Here is a 21,588-nt window from a genome sequence, read left to right on the forward strand (position 1 = left end):
TTGAACAAATGACATCACAATATAAAAATAATAGTGTCTCTTGATAGGTCGCGGATATCTACCTCATAACTATCTATCTACCGTCGCATTTTCCCGGGTATTTTGGATGATAAAAAAAAATAAATCCAAAAACATTTAAAAGGGTAAATATTTGAAAAAGAAACTCTCGACCACTCCTTGATATCTGCAATTTCTGCATATACACTTGTTATATTACTGTGTTTTACCCATAAAATCCCCCAAAAGTCCTGATGTGGCCATTCACAGCCATGTCTTGATACTCAGTGATACATTCTACATGGAGTTTTTGGATCGAAAAGAGGTACGCGATAATATCTCTTTAAAGTCATGGTGTCTTATGCTCTCTCATGCTCTCACCTCCAGTTAGCGGAACTTCAATTCACCCGAGTGTTTTCCGTATTCAAAAGCCTTACAAAAGAATTGGAATACACTTACAGTATGGGGACATCACATTTTGCGTCATAAGGGCCATAATATTAAACGTTAAGTGTGGCCAACATGACCCAAAATGTGATGCCCTCACATGTGGACACCAGGTCTCAATTATTAGTTTAGAATTCTGTAAATGGCTATATAAATAAATGTATTTTACAGTTACACAATTCTAAATCAATAAAATGTTGGCAAAAACAAAACAAAAATAGAAATATACTCTGGTTATGGCACCCAATAACACTTTTAAGTTGATAAATAAGCTATTAACATATCATTTACTATTAATGATTGACAACGATAGACATCCAATGCATTTAAACTGGGCAAACTGGCTGCAATTTTTAAGTGCCATAAACAGGGCTTTCATCCCACAATGGATCGGACGTCAATGGCAGCCAATCAGATAAATTCCTTATAAAGGGTTAAATCCCCTGTTCCAGTCAAACTGAATTTGTGTGTGTTTGTAATAGTCAAACATTTATCTTTGTTTTTCTTCCTCAAACAGGGAAAAATGTTGAAAACAGCAGAAAATAGGTGATGGGCCAGTGTGGGTGGAGAATGTTTGAGATCGTGGTGCCAGGGATGATGGGATGCAAATGGATGCCTGAAGTGTTTACACGTGCCTAATTCCCACTTGTCAATCAACTTGAATGCTCAGGAGGGTTAAAATCAATTCGATTTGATGGAAAGAATGGAAGAATGAGTCAAAAGAGGGGGTTGAAGAGAGGTTGTGCGAGGAATATGAAGTCGGGGAAATTGGAGGATAAAGGGAAATATTGAAGTTTTCTATGTCACATTTATAAGATTATAGTGGTGTGTGTATTTTCACACTGTGTTTACTGTATAAAATGCATTTTAACCAATGGGAAGCTTGATCTTTAGAGCAACCTACTGTTATTAAAGACAGATAAGTGCAATAGCTTTAAATTATGGTGTTAGCGTTGATGCAACAAATCCACCTACGAGATAAAAGTGCACACTTACACTGTCTACTAATACAGTCACTGGAAGGTGCAGCATTGGGAATAGAAACATTGAAATCACAAATAATTGCTCAACCTCATTAGAATGAATTAGGGATAATTTAAACAATAGACTTACTTGCATGCATTATTTTCATACACTGTGGTGTTTTATTTATTTATTTATTTATTTTTAAATTTATTGATTTATTGCAATATGCCATTACAGCTGTTAGATTTGGGAGATGATAAAATAACCAATTTTGTGTTCATATTTTACCATACGCAAAACATAGCAGTACATCAAAATAATAATATTTTAACATAATATAAACATGTAAAACTTAATACAGTATACTCCCAGGACAAAACAAAACTGAATCACTATGGAATATTGTGGTAATACCTCATTTTAAGTATGCCTACTGATAATACAACCACTAATAATGTACAGTAATTCATTTTCCTCCAATAATTTGTTTTACTTTGTAACTGTTAGTCACATAAAATACTTTAAAACTTTTTTTTCCAAATTAAAGACTTACTATTAAGATCAGGCTGAGGATTGATCCCTCAACCTTCAGGCTCAGTGACAGCATATCAAAGTGTCTTGAAGCAAGAAAATGAGCCAAAAGTAGCTCATTAAACATTTATCAGGAGGCAAATACGAAGACTGTTGAAGTGTTATGAATACGCGGAATATTGAAAAGTACAAGTGAAATGCCATTGACCATTTTATCCGCATCATATATTTTGACTAATAAATGTTATGTAAAAAAATATATATATACAGTACTGTGCAAAGGTTTTAGGCAGGACACCTGCCTAAAACTTTTGCACAGTACTGTATATTTTTATTATATTATGTACTGTATATACAGGATATACTGTATGTATATATTTTCCCCAAGTGGAAGCTTCCATGATCTTAATAAATTTAATAATTAAATATATATATATATCAGAAAACACAGACAAGACTGAAAAAGCAGTTTCTGCTCTTGCACCCCTCTTTAAAATAAACTGCTGTGTTTTAACCCAAAAGAACTGTTGTTTGATGGAACAATATGTTCATATGCTGACATAGCAGATTCATGGCGCATTAAGCCCCCGAACTATTTTTAATTTGTCCATTTTACCCTGGAATCCCCCGTTTACAGACATCACGCAACTGCTTTTGTTTCAACCCAGCCATAAAAAGAAGTAATTATATTTATTATTCAAAATGTCTGTCATTTTTAGCTTAGAATCATGAAATGATGTCTAATATTTAGTTAAAAAAAAAAATATTCAGTCACATATTTTAAATTTTTAAACAAATTATGTCACAATAAAAAAAAAAAAATGGTATCTGTAAATAAGTCACGGATATCTACCTCATAATTATCACTTAATTGTATTTTGTTTTGTGACTGTCGCATTTTCCCCGATATGTTAGATGATAAATAATCGATCCAAACAAACAAACAGACAAACAAACAAAAAAGTTTAAAAGGGTAAGTATATGAAAAAGAAAATCTCGACCATTCCTTGATGTCTGCGATTTCTACATCGCGACTCTTGTTATATTACCATGTTTCACCAATGAAATCCTAGAAAATCCGGCTGCGGCCATTCACAGCTGTGTCTTGACACTCAGTGATACATGCTACATGGAGTTTTTGGATTGAAACAAGGTAAGTACGCGATAATAGCTCATTAAAATGATGGCGTCTTTAATTATGCTGTCTTATGCTCTCACCTCCAGTTACGGTTTCGTTTTTAAATTTTAAATTTTTTAAAAATTTTTTTAATTTTTTATTATTATTATTATTATTATTTTAAATGCCCTCCTGTTCAAATGTTTGATAACCCCCCCCCCCCCCCAAAAAAAAAAAAAAAAAAAAAAAAAAAAATTGAGATTTTAAGCTTTCCAAAGATGTATAACACGTGCATATCGGAAAATTCAGAAATTTGGCCAAATTGGGGGTCTCAGAGCAGAACTTCAAGTCACCTGAGTGTTTTCCGCCATATATATTTAGATCGTGAAATACTTATTTTCATGTTATTTTAATTTTTGACTCTTTTCTACTAGGTTTTCCTCAACATTTTTAACATATCTTTGAAACAAATTTACAACTGACGTATCCAACAACAAGTTTACAATTTAAATGACTAAATGGGGGAGTGTGAGCACACTGGGATATAAGTCGTCTTTGCCTGCAAAGGTGTCTAAAGATTGGACTGAAGCTCTTGCACAACATGAACCTCGTTTTTTAATTATTCCCTACATTTCCTAAAGTAGTCCTCTGTGTGAAAAATGTGCAGACTTAAAACCGCAAATAAATACTTCCTACCTGGATGAGGGACCCAACACAGCCATTATACCGCCCCTCAGTAAGGACAGAGACAGTGTGAGAGAATCAACAAGGAGACAGCAGCAAAGACAGCAAGTGGGAGAGACTAGGATGGAAATAGAGGGCTTACCAAGCTGGTGCACTGATGAGCTGTCATCCATATTATGCAAATGAAAAGCAGCTGGTTCATACAACGGTCAACCTAAAAAAGTGGTGAGTGCAGTTGCAGCCAATCGCGACAGGCCAATTGATACAGTACATTGCTAAACAAATTTACAGGACAATGTTATTTTTTTGAACGTTTAAACAATTGTCTTCATTTTCAATTCTTTGTATTGTTATGAAAAGGCTTTTGAAAATATTGATTTTAAATTTCAGACACCCAATCATGTGTATATTTTGAATTTTCATCCCTTTGCTAGGGATTTTATTGAGTTTATCTCTTCCAGACGTCCAATCTATTTGAAGTGGGAGGGTTGGCAGTGAATGTCACTCACTGCCAACCTTCCAATTTCAAATGGGTCAGACTTCTATTGCCCTCAATAAATATTTCCTTGGAAAATTAACATATTTTATCAATTGTTTATGGACCCATGATGCCAAAATTTAAGATTTGAAAAATATTTTAATTGTGTTTTTGCCTTCAGTTAGATACTAAATCGAAAAGGTTGAATGAAATAATAATACATGGAAATAATAAAATATTTATACTAAAATACAGATATTTCTATAAATGATGCAAATAAGCGACAACTGGTATTTATGTTAAAAAAAACATTGAAATATTTATATATTAATGATAAATTTATGCACATTGAAAATAAAGGAGACCTTGAACTAAAAACTTTCACTCACACCAGTCTTTATATAAAAATAAAAAAGTGTAAAGTCTCGAAGGAGTCGCGTTTTTCATCTCAGATTTTCACCGATGTCTTTTTAGAAATGTCGTATCCGTGGTCAACCCGTCCACCTCAATTCTGAGGTTACTCCCGAAGGGCAAACAATGGTTCCTCAGAATGATGAAGGCTTTTTTTGATGTGGCTAATTGATCCACATTTGGGAATAAAACAGTCGAGGCAGGCACAAGAGGTTGGAAAAAAGTGTCTGAGGCAAGAAGTTAAGGATTACGGAAAGCTAGCAGAGTCCAGGGGCATGCTTCCTCATCTTTTGAAATTTGCATATCAAGGTACTGCAAATAGCTGCATTCAAGCTAAACATATGTGTCAGCTCTTTACTGATCGTTCTCAAATTGTTTAGGAAAAGGCCAGAATTAATGCCCCAGAAAAGTGTTTCAAGGCAGACAATGCGTTGCAAAAAAATGAAAGAAATCAGTAATTATACTATTACAAATTTTACCGAAAAAAAAAAAAAAACTAAATAAATAATATAATTGAAGAATATTGACAATGCTTGAGCAAACTATTGCCAGTACAATCTGGAAATGAGCCTCTATACTGTAATTAATAATCTTCGGAGAACAGTTGGAACAGACCACAGAAGGTAGACTACACTCAAATGAAGTATTTTAAACTGAAAATGCTTACCTGCCATATTAAGTTCGCATACGCATATAGTACAAATATTAAAGAAAGTCAATGAATAAGTGTGAAATGAATGGAATATTCAGCAAAATCTATTCATGAAACGGGCCACTGTGGGCAGGAAAGAGGATATGCAGATTGACATGAAAGTCGGCTATTATACTATAGGCATATTTAAAATTGTATGACAGGGCTCCCGAGGATTTCAAAAGAATTTAAACTCAAGGTTCAGGCAGAGTTTAAATCAGAATACTGCAACACTATTGGGTGGCTCAGTAGAGACAATGGTGAAGAGCAAGGCCACTCTGGTTTCATTTCTTTTACTAAAAGACTGCAGAAGCTCTTGTCTCGTGTTTTACGGACCGCTTTAGGTTTTCATTATCCCTATTATTTGACTCATCATATATTAAATGTATAATATATGAACCATGCATATAACCATGCGCTCATTATTTACTATGGCAAACGTCTGTGTAATGCTCATCAAATAAAAACGTCAGTACAGTAAAGTGATCTAGGTTTAAATGGAATATTATCGACCAGCTGTTTATTTGAAAATGTCGTGATGTTAAATAAACTAGCAAAATTAACAACAAATTTAGACATCTGGAGCTTGACATTAACATACAAGGCAGTTCATAATTGGACAAGTAAACACCAATCAGGCAAATGAGGTAGAATGCATCTACACATTTGAACAATATCCTATATAAAGTTTTTTTTTTTTTTTTTTTTTTTTTTTTTTTTTTTTTTTTTTTTTAATTAGCTCTGTTGCAGGCGTTATTTACTGTATTTACCAGAATGTTCATTTATTGTGACTGCATTAGGAACATGATGTCCTTTCGTGGGCCACTTCGACTGGAAGGTGTCCCAAATGACTTTGACTAAGACTTTGTCTAATCAGTCTGATTAATAAAAGCAAATACTCTTGGATTAATACACTATTGCAATAATTATCTTCTTTTTACATGTCTCTGACTGTGTCAATCATGAGTAGCTATGTGAATACAGGATTTTCAATACACAACACTGAAACTTACTGAAATGTATAGACACGTTTCCTGAGCGAGATAAGGGCTGTGCCGTCTTGGAAAATATCTGGTTCAAACTTCCAGTTTAGAAAAAAACTCATGAGTTGCGGTTGAAGTTAGCAGTGTGTTGAGGAAGTTAAAACAGAGAAACCCACGGAATCTCCAAAAATGGATTCAGCATGACGTAGATGGGATTGTATGATTGTTCTTATCACTTCGTTGCTCATTTGTGGACAAAATTATAACAACCTGTCAGCCTGTGTTGACGTGAGGTGTAGATTGATACGGCGGCCACTTGAGTGACCAAAATGAGGTGAAATTACAAATTATATTACATTTACCGAATGCAGAAGGGCTGACAAGGATTTTGTTGTTACAAAGAAATACTACAAGGTATGTACATATGAACGAAAATAGTATGTCATTCTTTTTTATAATTGCAGATATTGATCACAATCAGTGTGTTAATCGTACTTTAAAAAAGTAATTAATTACAGTTACAAATTACTTATCCCAAAAAGTAATTGACCTTTTTAATTTATAATTGGACACACTAACGACTACCTTCAAGTCAAACTGAATTGCAAGCTGAAGTGCCATTAAGTGCAGCAATAAAAAGAAATGATAGAAATTGCCAAAAGTGCTACATACAATTATAACATAAGTAACTGTTAAATTTTAGTAATCATGATATAGCTGAAGGTATTGTTCTTTGACTACACCAGGTTATATGTTACAATATTACCAATAAATTCATATTATTTTGAAAATTGAATTTCATTTTTGTTTCATATTGCACGGTATATATAACGTTGTAAGATTAGTCATTAATTTGTGAGGGCATACGTCACTATTTGTAAGATTGCCAATGGCCTCAGGTTGACAAGTACAGTATGTTTTCTGTCTAGAGGCTCCTACAAATTGTCTCAAATAAGGTGATTAACTCATTGCCTTCTAGTGACATTAACAGACATCCTGTTTTTCTAAAATGAGAGGACATACAGTAAATTCTCACGTTTCAGTGCCATTAATTACACCAAAAGTCCAATCCATTTCAACTGAGAAGGTTGGCAGTGAATGAACATGCTCCAAGTCAAAATGGATTAGCCATCTCGTGCTGTCAATGGCAGCCAGTTAAACAAAGACATTAATGAAAACAGAAAGAGATAGAACTTATGAAAGGGAAATAGTACACCTCTCTTCACGCATTGATTAACCCTGCTAATGTGCTAATTTAGCCTGGTAAATTTTCTCTCTGCAACACCAGTCTCATCAAGGTCCAATTAGCTCCTCCGCAGCCCACAAACATCCATCATAACGAGACAGACACACTCATCGCCTCTCTTTAATGCAGCCCCCCCACTGCGCCCTCCGCAGTCAATAGCTTTCCTCATGCAGAACTATGGTAAAATAGTGACCCTACTAAAATCGATTCGCCGTGAACTTTGGTGCATGATACCAGTTCACTTTTATTTTTTAAACACTGCGCTACTTTTCATATTTTACCTTTTGTTTATTTATTGATTTAACATTTTTAATCTAAAAAAAAATCTTTAAAAATGGGGGAGGACTGTGATTATTCTTCTTGTATTGTATTATTTTAAATGTATATTTATTTGATTTAAAAATAAAAACATTTTATTTTTAAATTAGTCTCTTATATCCATAGCGGGACAAATGAAACATGATTTCCTTTCGTCGGCCACACAAAATGGCCGCAAGTTTGACACCGGTGTGTTAAATGATTCTGCCGACTGACATTCAGGAGTCACTACTGATTTATCCACATGCTCTACTTGCGCGTCCTCTTTGTCAACAACTGTGTGTGGTCAGTACTGTAATATGTTAAAACCAGAGGCCAAACACTGCAAAAAATATTGGAGGAATCCAATGAATCCAATAATCGCTGCCTGTCCTCCCAGTCAAAATGGATTAGACGTCTAGCGCTATCAATGGCAGGCAATGAGTTAAAGGAGCCATGAACTGCATTTCAATTATTCATTAAATGGCCCTAATTTTTCAATAGGCATTAAAGCAACATGTATTTCAGCAATACTTCTAAAACGGTTCTCAATGGTTAAGTTAATATTTTACTATTTTAAAAAGTCGATACTCAGCATGTTTAAAGCAACACTAGGTAACTTTTCAACCTTTAAATATTTTCATAACATTTGTGATGATATGACAACAGAAAACTGGTTGAATGACACCTCTTTTATATCTCGAGGGGGTCCGTATCACTTTCACCGGCACTAATTAACTTTGAGGAGGGTGGCAGGAGCCCTGCCACATAAAAAAATGTGCTGACTGATTTACGGCATACATCACTTCCCCCTTTCCCCATTCGTTATCAAGACGGTAGTCGATGCTAACGCTTTCGCGTGAATTCTACGACGATGGAAGAGCGACAAAAGACAAAAAGCTTTGTCCGAGGAGACAAAGAACAAAAAAGGGGAGGCTATTAGGATAAAAGGACACTCAAGAATACACACTGGCCCGGCTCTCACATTCTAGTGGGGGTCTGAGGCCCGGTGGGGGAATATGGTACAATCTCGTTTCTTATATTCAACATCTTCATATGCTATTGTTTAGCCACAACAGGTTTCATTACCTCATTAGTATTCATCGTTGACACAGCCACTGAAAACAGAAATGTCATTTAATCCCTCTGTAGGCGACAAGGAGATCAGGATTTTACAATACTGTGCGGTGATCCTCATGGGAAACGCAGTCTTGCTTTAGGCAAAACACTACAGCTTTTGTCCACTTGCGTCGCTATAATTGACCAAAACCGAAAAGCTACCGAGTGTTACTTTAAGTGGTTATTGTTTTGATTCTGTGTTTCCAATGCATGTCCCACCTTCCACCAATCAACTTTCGAGTTTTCCTTTATTACTTTCACGTCTGGTCATTTGGAATATGAACACACAGTCGGCATGTTTGTGCTCGTTGTTTAGCATGTGGGTCCATTGATTAGGGCAAAGATAGTGTCTTTGCGCGTGTACATATTTAGCCAGTAATTGAAATAGTAGGTAGTTCCCCTCCCATAATTACAATAGAACCTAACCTGTAATTGTACCTCTTGTAATGTTTTTTAATTTGTTTGTATTATAACTCCTACCTCACTAAAATGACCATTTATTCGTTCACCAACTTACCCATGTCACAATTTGAAACCCATGTTTTTGAAAAATGTGGCGAGTACTCATTTAATCTTTGATATGTAATAGTCATAGGTTGTAGACTGCAGATGCTGTATGTTCACATGACCATTGGTTTCATTGCTAACATAATATAATTTTGGCTAGCCTTTGTCTTTTCTGATTGAAATGCAAAATTGGTACATTAAAGCAGCTGGAGTCTCCATTGCGAAGTGCTTATCTAGGAGCCCAAAGGGGAAGGAGATGTTGTTAGTGATGTGTCGGTCGCGAACGAGCCAGTACAAAGAGCCGGCTCTTTGAAGTGAACGATGAGAGCCGGCACCCTCCCTCGAGAGCTGGCTCTGTCACCCCCCCCCTCTCTCTCTCTCTCCCTCCCTCCCTCTCTCTCTTTTTCACGTGTCTGAAGCGATGTTTGGCAGTGGCTCAGCTGCCGTGGTCAGAGAGGGAGACAGGAAGAGAAAGGGGTGGGGGGAGGGGCTTGGTACTAGATACTGCAGGGAGTGCACGCTGAGCACAAGCGCCGTCGCGTCTGCGCAGCCACAGACAGACACAGGAGGTGGAAAGGACAACACATGAACGCGGTTTCTAGGCCTTCAAGACGAGCCGAAAACACAGTAACATTTGGAGACATTTTCATAATTACTGAGAGAAGGAGCCAGATCAGCCCGTCCAAGTTAAAGTATTTAGTTTTCTTGAATGCAAATTTAAAATAAAGCAAGGAATAGCATTTTTTTTTTTTTTTTTTTGCTGCTGCTGTTGCAGTTACTACTCACTATTTTTGTTATGATGCAGCATGTTTGTTGTTGAAGTTTTGTTTTTTTTTTTGCTTGTTTCTTGTTTGGAGCCTTTTTAATGTTCAATAAAATAAGTAATAACCCTTTTCTTTGCTTGATAATTGTTGCTATTTGCAGTCAGTAGAGTGCAATATTTAGTTCACCAAGTCATTTATCAAAATATATGCTAAATTTATCATAAATATTTAAAAGAAAAGCTAAAGTTAAAAGAGCCGTTTGAGAGCCAAAAAGGGTCGGCTCTTTTCACTGAACCGATCCAAATGAACCAGATCACAGAAAAGAGCCAAAAATCCCATCACTGGATGTTGTGCATTGTAACAGTCACCTCCTTAAGTGATGTTCCTCCTGACATCCACCACGCGGTGGCGCTGCTTTATTTATGTTGAATATTTGCTGCTTACCTTTATGTTGGAGCTTGTCTGGAAGCGCGTGTGTGCATACCGCTGAGCTTCCGAGTGACGAGTGGTCAAAGTAGATATATTTATTTTCTTTAATAAATGTGCATAAATGGCATCTTGTCCCCTTTTTGTTACTTTTATGCACGCATCCTACCTACCACGTGTTACAGCATGTCAATACAGGTAGTTCCCCGGGTTACAAACGAGTTGCTTTCCTACGCTGGCGACATTAACTGTTTAAATACCCCTGAATCCCAAAATAACTATCCAATAAGTCTAAAACTATTTTATTTTGTTTAATGATGGAGGATACATTGCCCTCTTGCGGCAACACTGGGTCTGGCTGGGCTGTCACCTTATGACTGAGCAGAAGACTCATCTGACATGGATAAAGGACTGGCTGTAAGTTGTTTCAGCTAATATATTTTTGTTTATGAATTTGTAATTCAGTTTAGACCTACAGTTTGTGGATTTGTGTGTGAGTGATTTGCTATGAGAATTTTAAAATATATTAGCATTTGTAGCATTTAAGATAGTGGACTTATGTTAGTTAAATTAGGCTAATTTAATCTACTAAATCTACATACTGATTGGACTAGATGGACGTTTGCACACCAGTTGTTTTGTGTCAAGTGTTTTATTGTTAAAATACATGTCGTTTTGAACATGAGTGTACACATGTGTGTTACAGCTTCACAAATTGTCAAAAGTGAAGAAAGTCAAAAGCTTCAAAAACCACAACTGCCTTGTTTGCTGTCTGTCGAGTTGAACAACTTCACACTTAGTGAAGACAGAACGCGTCATGTTATTAAAGTAGAGTAACAAATAAGATACTTTGAGGTAGAGTAAGGTACGACTGGAGACAAAATGGAGGACGAGACTCCAGTTTCATAAAGTCAAAATCACATAAGCCGAGTATGTCGAAACCCGGGGACTACCTGTATATTGAGCCTGGCTGCAGTGCCATTTTTGGCTACCAATCTTACATATGGCTCCTTTAAATGAGTGGCATATAAAGGGTTAAGATGACTAATCGAAAACAAATGCTTTGTGTGATTGTATGACTGAACAATTTGTTTCACATCCAGTGCACCATTGCTCCAGCCGCAGACCTGATAATGCATTCATACATTTACTACACCATCTGTCACTTTGCTGATTTTAGAACAATAAGTACAATTTTCCTCCTACACAGCTTCGAAGTGGATATAATTTTTCAGGCCATTTGTGCTTTTCATGGGATCATAGATCATGTCAATTTGTGAGGAGGTCTCATTTATCTAACAATACGTACACACTTGCTGGACGTAAAGGCAGTTTTGAGGATACAGGTTGCTAGTTTATGACATGTCCTATACAAATGATTCACAATCACATTCCCTCCTGTGGAGAATTTCTAATTAACCCAAGCTGCATGCCCTCGGACTGTGAGAACAAATATACAGAGAAACAGTGGGGGGAAAGTGGAACGGATGGGGGCGTGCATGTTCAAAATGGAGCAGCTGTGGGAATGAGTCCCAAAATTTCTTGCTGGGAAAAAGCATCTCAAACATCCGAGGTGTTAGGTCAGAACTATTCAGTGTGAACATTTCTAAAATAACCCGTTCAAAAAGACCTTACAGTGGGGTTATTCTGATGACTCACATAGTGAAGAGCAGTTAAGAACATGCAAACTGGTTGAAGCATTTCGAATGTCAAACTTAAGTTGGCAAATCAGGGTACTTGAATATGATTTACAATCAGCCTGCTATCAAAAGAGTGCCAGTAACGGTTAAATACAGTATAAATTTTCATTTGAAATATGAGTGCTCCTATTAATTTTCTGATACCATATTTTTCATCTATTTTCTTTCCAAGATCTCAACAACAATTTCACAATATTGTTCAGTCATGTTTTGTCTGAATTTTGTTTTGATGTATTTGTCACTTGGCGTCTGGCTGTGTTTTAAAATAGCTGCACACTGGAGATATCTGTGAGGCGAAAAATCATTCGGGACCGTTTGCGAGATAGATAGCTGTACGCCTGTACATTTTGGTGAGTTTTCTGCTTCACAACGCCTTCAGACATATATAAGATGTTTGACAGTGAAAAACAAACCGAGTGTATGTCACTTGACCTTTGTGCTGAAGGCAGAAATTCAGTTGGCCATTCTAAATGCATCATTTATGATTTTAAAGGGAACCACCGATAGAAGGACATATAGTTCTTAAAAAATACATTTAAGTACGAGTTATAATAATTTGATAGTAAAACCCCTCTTAATGTTTTCGTTTCAATAAAATTTTATAATTATTTTAACTAGTAGGTCGCCATTGTTGTTGACATCGCAGGGCGGTGATGTCACATGGCCACGATGCCGGAATTCGACGTGTCACTCTTTTAAAAAAAGTGTCACTCTTAAATTATGTAAGGTAGTGATTAAAGTACGCCATGAGGTGTCAAGGGCGAGTTTTAAATTAATTAGGTCTCAAGCCAATAAGTGCGTTTTGTCCCTTCACCGACGCCGTAGTTTTCCTTTAGTCCACAGTGGGGTGTAAGGCAGAGAGAAAGGAGAGTGGACACAGATTCATAGCTCGGACCGCGTTTATTGGCATAAGCTTCGGCAAATCCTTCACAACAAATAAAAAACATAAGTATCATATCGTGAAAATGCAACAAAAATAATATTCATATCTGTCAAAAAATAATGTTCACAAAAAGTGCTTCAATCTTTATCAATGAGGCCCTATCTCACACAGTTGAACAACAATGGAAAGAGAACTGGCAGTCACAAATTCACAATCAAAATAGATATGCAAAATACACATAAAACTTACTCAAACTTTGGTCAGACTCTATTTAAACACTTTAGCAACTCGTTTAGCTCGAAAAATACACTGGATGGCAATATTTAGTCACAATAGACAAACTATGATAATGGGAGCCATTGTGCGGAGTCTTGTTTGTTGTGAAGACAACACTTAAATGAACAAAATCACAATGGACCCGCACTAAACAGAAAACTACGGCGTCAGTCGAGGGACAAAGCACACTAATTGGCTTGAGCTCTTATTAATTCAAAACTCGCCATTGACACCTTGTGGTGTATTTATTTCACTACCTTACATATTTAAAGAGTGACACTGTGAAGTACGGCAGCGTGGCCATGTGACGTCACCGCCCTGTGATGTCAACAACAATAGCGATCTACTAGTTTTTTTTTTTTTTTTTTTTTTTTTTAATTTTACAAATTTTATTAAAGAGAGAACATTAAGAGGGGTTTTAATATCAAATTATTATAACTGTAACATAACTACAGTACCAACATTTATCTTTTAAGAACTACATGTCTTTCTATCCTTTAAGATATTTTCTCAACTCTGTCTGCAGTAGTGGTGACAGGATTCGGGGGGATTTATGTGTAACTTATGAAGAAGGTTGCCATAAATGACTTGCTCAAGTTTTCTTCATCATCATTCTATAATTCACAGAATCTGTCAGTATACCCGGCTCTAGTAGTATGGTCGTAAAACCTGGCGGGAGGGTGCATTTTTGGCAGAGGTGTTACAGCTGGTTTTTAAGTGATTGGTCAAGAAATACCTTCAAAATAGCAAAATGTATGATATAAATCAGACACAAATTATTGTTTCTGCCACCAGGCAACACCATGGCCACAGGAACAAACCAGCCACCATACTTTAAAAGAAACCAGGAGCCATTTATTGAAAAAACATGTTTAGATTTTTTATAAGCGTTTGGCACTGAAATAATAGCCTCAGATTAATCTAAATACAGTAGCTAAAAATATGATCCACTTCCTAATACACTTGTACATTTGCCCAATACATTTTTTTTTACAAACTGATAAGTGGTTTGCTTTGAATGGTGCCTTTAAACTGCAGCTGGAGTCTGTGCGACAGCAATTAAAAAGTGCTGACATATTAATCAGAAGATCTTTTTTTTTAAATCTTCATCTGTAAACTCAAGGTAGGATGATGTACAGAGGACTCTTGCAGGACAAATGATGCCGCACTTTCTAGTGATCAATGAGAGCTGCAGCACAGAACCAGCTGTGTTATCATTGCTTTTTCCTCCCCATCTGCTGAAACTACAGCTGAGCTGACACTCTTTCAATTCACTGGTTGTTGCTTCCGACAGACAAGCGCACTCACACATTTGCAATTGATTATCACAGCTGTGTTTGGGGTTTTATTTTTGGATCTTGGCCCTTTTTTACTTTTATTACTATCGTGTTTTCAACATCAAACCAATTTCAATGCAAAAGCTGTTTTGTTTTTAGTGCTGTTATGGAATTGGATGTTTCTTCAATTTGTATATCATTATGCAATATAACATAATGGAAAAAGGTTAGGTTTGTCCTGCAGGAGAGAAATATCCACAGTAGACATATTTTATAAGTACGTATTTAAACACCAGACAATGAGAATGTGTTGAGCCGCTCACTCTTTTTGTCTTACTTAAATATTTTACTTAATTGGTCAGCTTGCATTTGTGATTGGTTTTGTTTAGCTCCCTTCTGATATGCCCAAGCCTACTTACTTTTCATTTCATGCCACAAAATAGAAAACAACCCAAGGCATCCCTCCAGCAAGAATGCTGATTTAACACATTTTAACTATGTTGGAAAAGAGCTGTTTACCTGCCATCATCTCAGGGGTGTATGTCGACTCTAATCACATACTTCATCCTTGCCAATTGTGTTTATGCTTTTCGTTTGCTTTGTGAAAAGTGGCTTCTGCATAAAGGATAAATAAATGAAAAAAAAAAAAAAAAACATTGTAACTTAGTTATTTTTTAATTTTAAGATGTACTTTTCCTACAGTGGGGCAAATAAGTATTCAGTCAACCACTAATTGTGCAAGTTCTCCCACTTGAAAATATTCGAGAGGCCTATAATTGTCAACATGCGTAAACCTCAACCATGAGAGACAGAATGTGGAAAAAAAACAGAAAATCACATTGTTTGATTTTTAAAGAATTTATTTGCAAATCATGGTGGAAAATAAGTTTTTGGTCAATACCAAAAGTTCATCTCAATACTTTGTTATGTACCCTTTTTTTTGGCAATAACGGAGGCCAAACGTTTTCTGTAACTCTTCACAAGCTTTCACACACTGTTGCTGGTATTTTGGCCCATTCCTCTAGAGCAGTGATGTTTTGGGGCTGTCGTTGGGCAACACATACTTTCAACTCCCTCCACAGATTTTCTATGGGGTTGAGATCTGGAGACTGGCTAGGGCACTCCAGAACCTTGAAATGCTTCTTACGAAGCCACTCCTTTGTTGCCCTGGCTGTGTGTTTGGGATCATTGTCATGCTTAATGACCCAGCCACGTCTCATCTTCAATGTCCTTGCTGATGGAAGGAGATTTTCACTCAAAATCTCTCGATACATGGGCCCATTCATTTTTCCTTTACACAGATCAGTCGTCCTGGTCCCTTTGCAGAAAAACAGCCCCAAAGCATGATGTTTCCACCCCTATGCTTCAGAGTGGGTATGGTGTTCTTCGGATGCAATTCAGCATTCTTTCTCCTCCAAACACGAGAACCTGTGTTTCTACCAAAAAGTTCTATTTTGGTTTCATCTGACCATAACACATTCTCCCAGTCCTCTTCTGGATCATCCAAATGCTCTCTAGCGAACCGTAGACGGGCCTGGACGTGTACTTTCTTCAGCAGGGGGACGCGTCTGGCAGTGCAGGATTTGAGTCCCTGGGGGCGCATTGTGTTACTGATAGAAGCCTTTGTTACTGTGGTCCCAGCTCTTTGTAGGTCATTCACTAGGTCCCTGTAAGATGTGCTTTAATGCTTTTGCATGCTAAGGTTAATAATGTGTGTTTAAAACTAATAGCTATAACTACTGTCTTACTTAACAGCCGTTAAGGCCTTACAAAAGAAAGAATATGAAACTTAACAGATGTCAGCATGACCCAGTGGGGCACATTTCAGTAAAATGAAACAAATAACTGCCCGCACCCATTTCTCAAGAAAACAGCTATTTCTCGGAATGTAAAACTTACGCATGTGTGTTGATGCTCTCCCACTTTGTCAATAAAAGGCGCAACCCCAGGGAAGGGGCTGAGAGAGACTCACTGACTTTGCAGTAAACGTACAGCACTGTCAGCTCTCTCCCTGGTGGCCGCCGGTGAAAACTTATCTCCGTTCCTGGTCTGATCCTTCTCCCGTCCTTCTCTAGGTCTTTAATTAATTACAAAAGTGAGTTTAGACCTAAGAGTCCCCCCGTGTGGTTCTGGGATTTTTGTTCACCGTTCTTGTTATTATTTTGATGCCACGGGGTGAGATCTTACATGGAGCCCCAGATCGAGGGAGATAATCAGTGGTATGTCTTCCAAGTTGAGTTCTTTACACCAAGCGTTTTACCTCTTGCACTTTCAGTCTTCCCAGCCTGGTGCAGGTCTATGCACCAGGCTGATTTTGCCTCTGGTGTCCTTCGGCAGCTCTTTGGTCTTGACCATAGTGGAGTTTGAAGTGAGAATGACTGAGGTTCTGGACAGGTGTCTTTTATACCGATAATGAGTTAAAAAAGGTGCCATTAATACAGGTAACGAGCGGAGCCTCGTTAAACCTCGTTAGAAAAAGTTAGACCTCTTTGACAGCCAGAAATCTTGTTTGTAGGTGACCAAATACTTATTTCCACTCTAATTTGGAAATAAATTCTTTAAAAATCAAGCAATGTGATTTTCTTTTTTTTTTCCACATTCTGTCTCTAATGGTTGAGGTTTACCCATGTTAACAAATACAGGCCTCTCTAATCTTTTCAAGTTGGAGAACTTGCACAATTGGTGGTTGACTAAATACTTATTTGCCCCACTGTACACTGTAGCCTGCGATTGGCTGGCAACCAGTTCAGGGTGTCCCCTGCCTACTGCCTGTAGTTAGCTGGGCTAGGCTCCAGCACCTCCGCGACCCTCATGAGGAAAAGCGGCATGGAAAATGAATGAATGAATGACTGAATGTATACTGTACCCTTTCTGGAGAGACAAATGTGCATGAATGTGTGTATATAATTTAAATGAATTAGAATCAAAGTTGATACATTATTTTAAAAATAAATTACAATATACCTTGTAAAATGTATGTGTTCTGGTTGTCTTAGAATTCACATAGCCATTTGTAATCAACAGTAATTTGCACCGTAATGACATATACATCAAGTCTCAACCTTATTGAATGCAAATTCATCATCAGGTTCCAAACAATAGCCCAGTCTCCTGGGTTGATTCGGTCACAAACTTCCCAAATGTTGCAAAAATAATAATGTTGTGGTTCCTGTGGGTTTTCTGAGAAAACACAGAGGATCTTCTACTACTACAAAATCCCAAGCAATGAAATCTAGTCACATTTTCAGACAAATTCTGGTTCACCCAAAAGACATCATGAAACTTCTACACTGGAGAGTCACAGAAACGTCTATATAAATGCTATGCATGGCATTGGAGAGCAACAACTTTGGATCAAAACAAAAATGGTTAATTTGCATATTGCACAAAACAGATGTTCCTGAGAAAAATACTTTAAACTCTGGAAAGCAATGACCAAAACAGCTAAATACAAAAAAAATGACCATCTGTGGATCATTCTACAACACACACCAAAAAAAAAAAAAAAAAAAAAAAAACCTCTCACATCTGAGGTTGGTTTGCAATCAATTGGTCAGACATATTGTGTCTTTTTAAATTTCATTGGGCCAGGTCTAAATCTAGCAGTTTTTTTTTTTTTTTTTTTTTTTTTTTTTTTTTTTTTTTTTTTTTTTTTTACGTCCTGAAAAAATAATCACGCCTACACCAGTACATTTGTTTAAAAAAAAAAAAAAAAAAAAAGGCATCCACAGCCACCCGCAAATATTCACTTTTAAGAACAGTCATACCAATGCGCGTAAAATATTTGTCCATAATCCCGTCCTTCACATGTGTTCCTCAATATGGAGCAATGCTAGAGTTTGTAAACAAATGGATGCAAAAGACCCTGTCTAATAATTCGTTCTTAACCCACTGCGAAAGGGTCCATGTTGACTCTAAATGTAAACATTGGTCTCATGTGCGATGTAGGAACACAATTTGTCGCAGACAGTTACGTTTCCACAGTTAAATCTTCGTTTTAGTGTTCATATAATGGCACTACAAATGCAGAATTCGAACATATTCACTTTGGTAGGGGTTTTTTCAAGAACCCTTATTATCAATGTCCATAAGAATGCGTGTGCATGTGGATGATAAAAAAAAAAGTTCTTCTTTTTGCAAAATACCCTGCTCTGTGTAGACATGGCCTCAACTGAATAAAAGCTTAAAAAATAAAAAACAGAAATAAACGGTCATTTGTTCATTCGTCCCTCCCAGTCAAAATGGTTTAGATGTCTAGCGCCATCAATGGCAGCCAATGAGATAAAGAAATGACCAAAAAAAGGATCAAATCCAGACAGTATATTGAATAAAAGGTGAAATGCATTCAACGACCGAGAAGGAGTTCGGTTGCATTCCATTCAACCTTTGTGAACTAACACTTCTTGGATTCGCAGCGATGAACACATTTCAGAGACTTATCCTCAAGATAAATGCAGGTTTTACACCATCACTAAGTGTCAGTTTGACTGGAAGCAGAAGAGTTCACTGCAGGGGGACTGCAGCCCTCACTGTCCTCTGTCATCCCAGCAGCAGCCTGCGAATCAGAGAGAACAAGAGTTTGATGGACAGACTGTGGAAGTGGCTCAGTCAGGGGTCCATAATGGAGATGTGCATCTGCTGCGTTATGCAAAGCGCTCACACAGAGAGTATCCAGAGAGACGTGTGAATTGGATGATCAAGAAAAAGAAGTGGGAGTTTTTTTTTAATTTCAAACTTCGGCCTGGTATTACGTTAGCCTCAAAGAGTCACACTTTGTTAACCTGTAAAACAAAATAACCATTGTTACTGTTCCATTACTGAGAATTTATATTCTAAGTCAGAGGTATCAAACTCTTCTTTGTCATTTGCTACATTGTTGTTAGGCTTTCCTTCAGAGGACCATTATGTTTGCCATCATTTGACAGCTGTAGACATCCAATCCATTTTGCCTGTCTCTAAACTAATAAATTTGGCTGTCTCTAATCCACATTCTTAACATTAGCCATAAGAAAATCAAACAGTTCAATGGGTTTTTCATTTGCATATATCCAAAATAAAGCATTCAATTAAAAAATAAATAAATAAATAAATAAATATTAAGGGCCAACTTTTGAATAGCTTTTTACTGTAGTGACCACTGTCTACAAATGGGTTAAATATTTTATTGGGGTCTGAAGCCCCCCTAAAATAGGCCTAACAACGGCAGTGCCATTATCCCTTCAACACAGTGGTGCATGTGTTTATGATTATATTACCACTGTTTATACATAAAATAAACTAATATTTATACAATAAGGAACATGTGATTATTTATTGAGAATTATACAGTTTCTCTGCGGTAACAAATATTACTGAAAAAAAAAAAAATTCTTCCGCTGTTGATAGTGTTCATTGGATGTGTATGTTTGTGTATACATGTAAATACACGTGGATACACACGTTAGGATTAAACCAAGCTTGTAGGTGCTTTGCGTGTGTACATGTGCTAGGACTCCCCACAAGGTGAACCCTGCTCAATTAGATAGAACAAATGAAATGTGTGTAATCCTCCCTGTTGGAGCGGGGACAGGTCCTGATCAATAGCTGCCTCTCTGGGCCGGGCTATTAGCAAACAGCGCCATGCCTAATAACTGAGCGATGACCTTTTAGTTTAATGCTTTCTGTTCCTAGCTACAGCACCAAGCCACCACGCTTTGTACTGTGTGACAAGGAGAAAAGGTGAGTGTTGTTTTAGTAGTTTGTAAATGTAATACAGATTGATCACTGTCTTGCAGCTGTTATTGCCGTTCGTCAAGGCAGTGAGGAGTAAACGAAGCAGGGCTTCAGGTCCTATACTTAGATGATTCATGGACCTGGTTAACTTTATTTATATGTATGCAGTCATGGTGTCTATGGAGGGGCTGGCATTTTTATTTGTCCCGTCATTTCCATCTTTCACACATAACCCTGGGTCATATATCACATTCATTTTTCCATGGAAGACATTTTCTATGCCAGTGTATGCCTTTTTTTACACATTCACTTAAAACAGGGGTGGCAAATTGGCAACCCGGGGGACAAAATGCCCCGAGGCATCATTTTTGGTGGCCCATGAGCGCTAATCAGGTGCATCAATTTGTTTTTCGCTGCAATAAAATGTAAAATTGCAATAGTCCAAAAATCGTATAACTGCTACCTTTTTTTTTTTTTTTTTTTTAACAAAAAATAAATAAATAAAAAAAATAAACAGAATATTTGGTTTTCTCCTTTGTTTTTTCTAAAATTGAAAAAATGAAAACATATCTTGATTTTTGCCTTTTTCTTTTTTAAATTGCAAATAATAGCTAAAAATGAAAAAAAAAAAAAAAAAAAGTCAATGTTTGACTTTTCAAAAATAAAGAAATAAAAGTGAAAACAATTTAAAAATAAACTGAAAAAGATTATTCACTGTTTCATACATTTTCTTCCAGAAAAAACAATGGAAAAAAATTGTTAATAAGAGGTTAAAAAATATCTCTAAACTAGTGGTGTCCAAACCAGAGGTGCACAATCTGCTCGGGTGGGCCTATGCTTTACAGTGACGTTCGGTTATTCCCGCGATATAATTGGCCGAAGAGTCGAAATGCACGCCCAGAGCCGTGCTCTCCTGTTAAATGCCTGTTTAAAAGTGTGTAGTATTCTTGAGTCGTAGCAATGCATTCGCTTAAAAGTGCCAGTTTTAAAATGTGTATGTAAAGCGATTGATGATCACACACAGAGATGATTTTTAACAATTAAATGTGAAAGTTAAAGAAAGGAGCAAACATGTG

Source organism: Corythoichthys intestinalis, chromosome 12 (genome assembly GCF_030265065.1).
Source record: "Corythoichthys intestinalis isolate RoL2023-P3 chromosome 12, ASM3026506v1, whole genome shotgun sequence".
Classification (NCBI taxonomy): Eukaryota; Metazoa; Chordata; class Actinopteri; order Syngnathiformes; family Syngnathidae; genus Corythoichthys; species Corythoichthys intestinalis.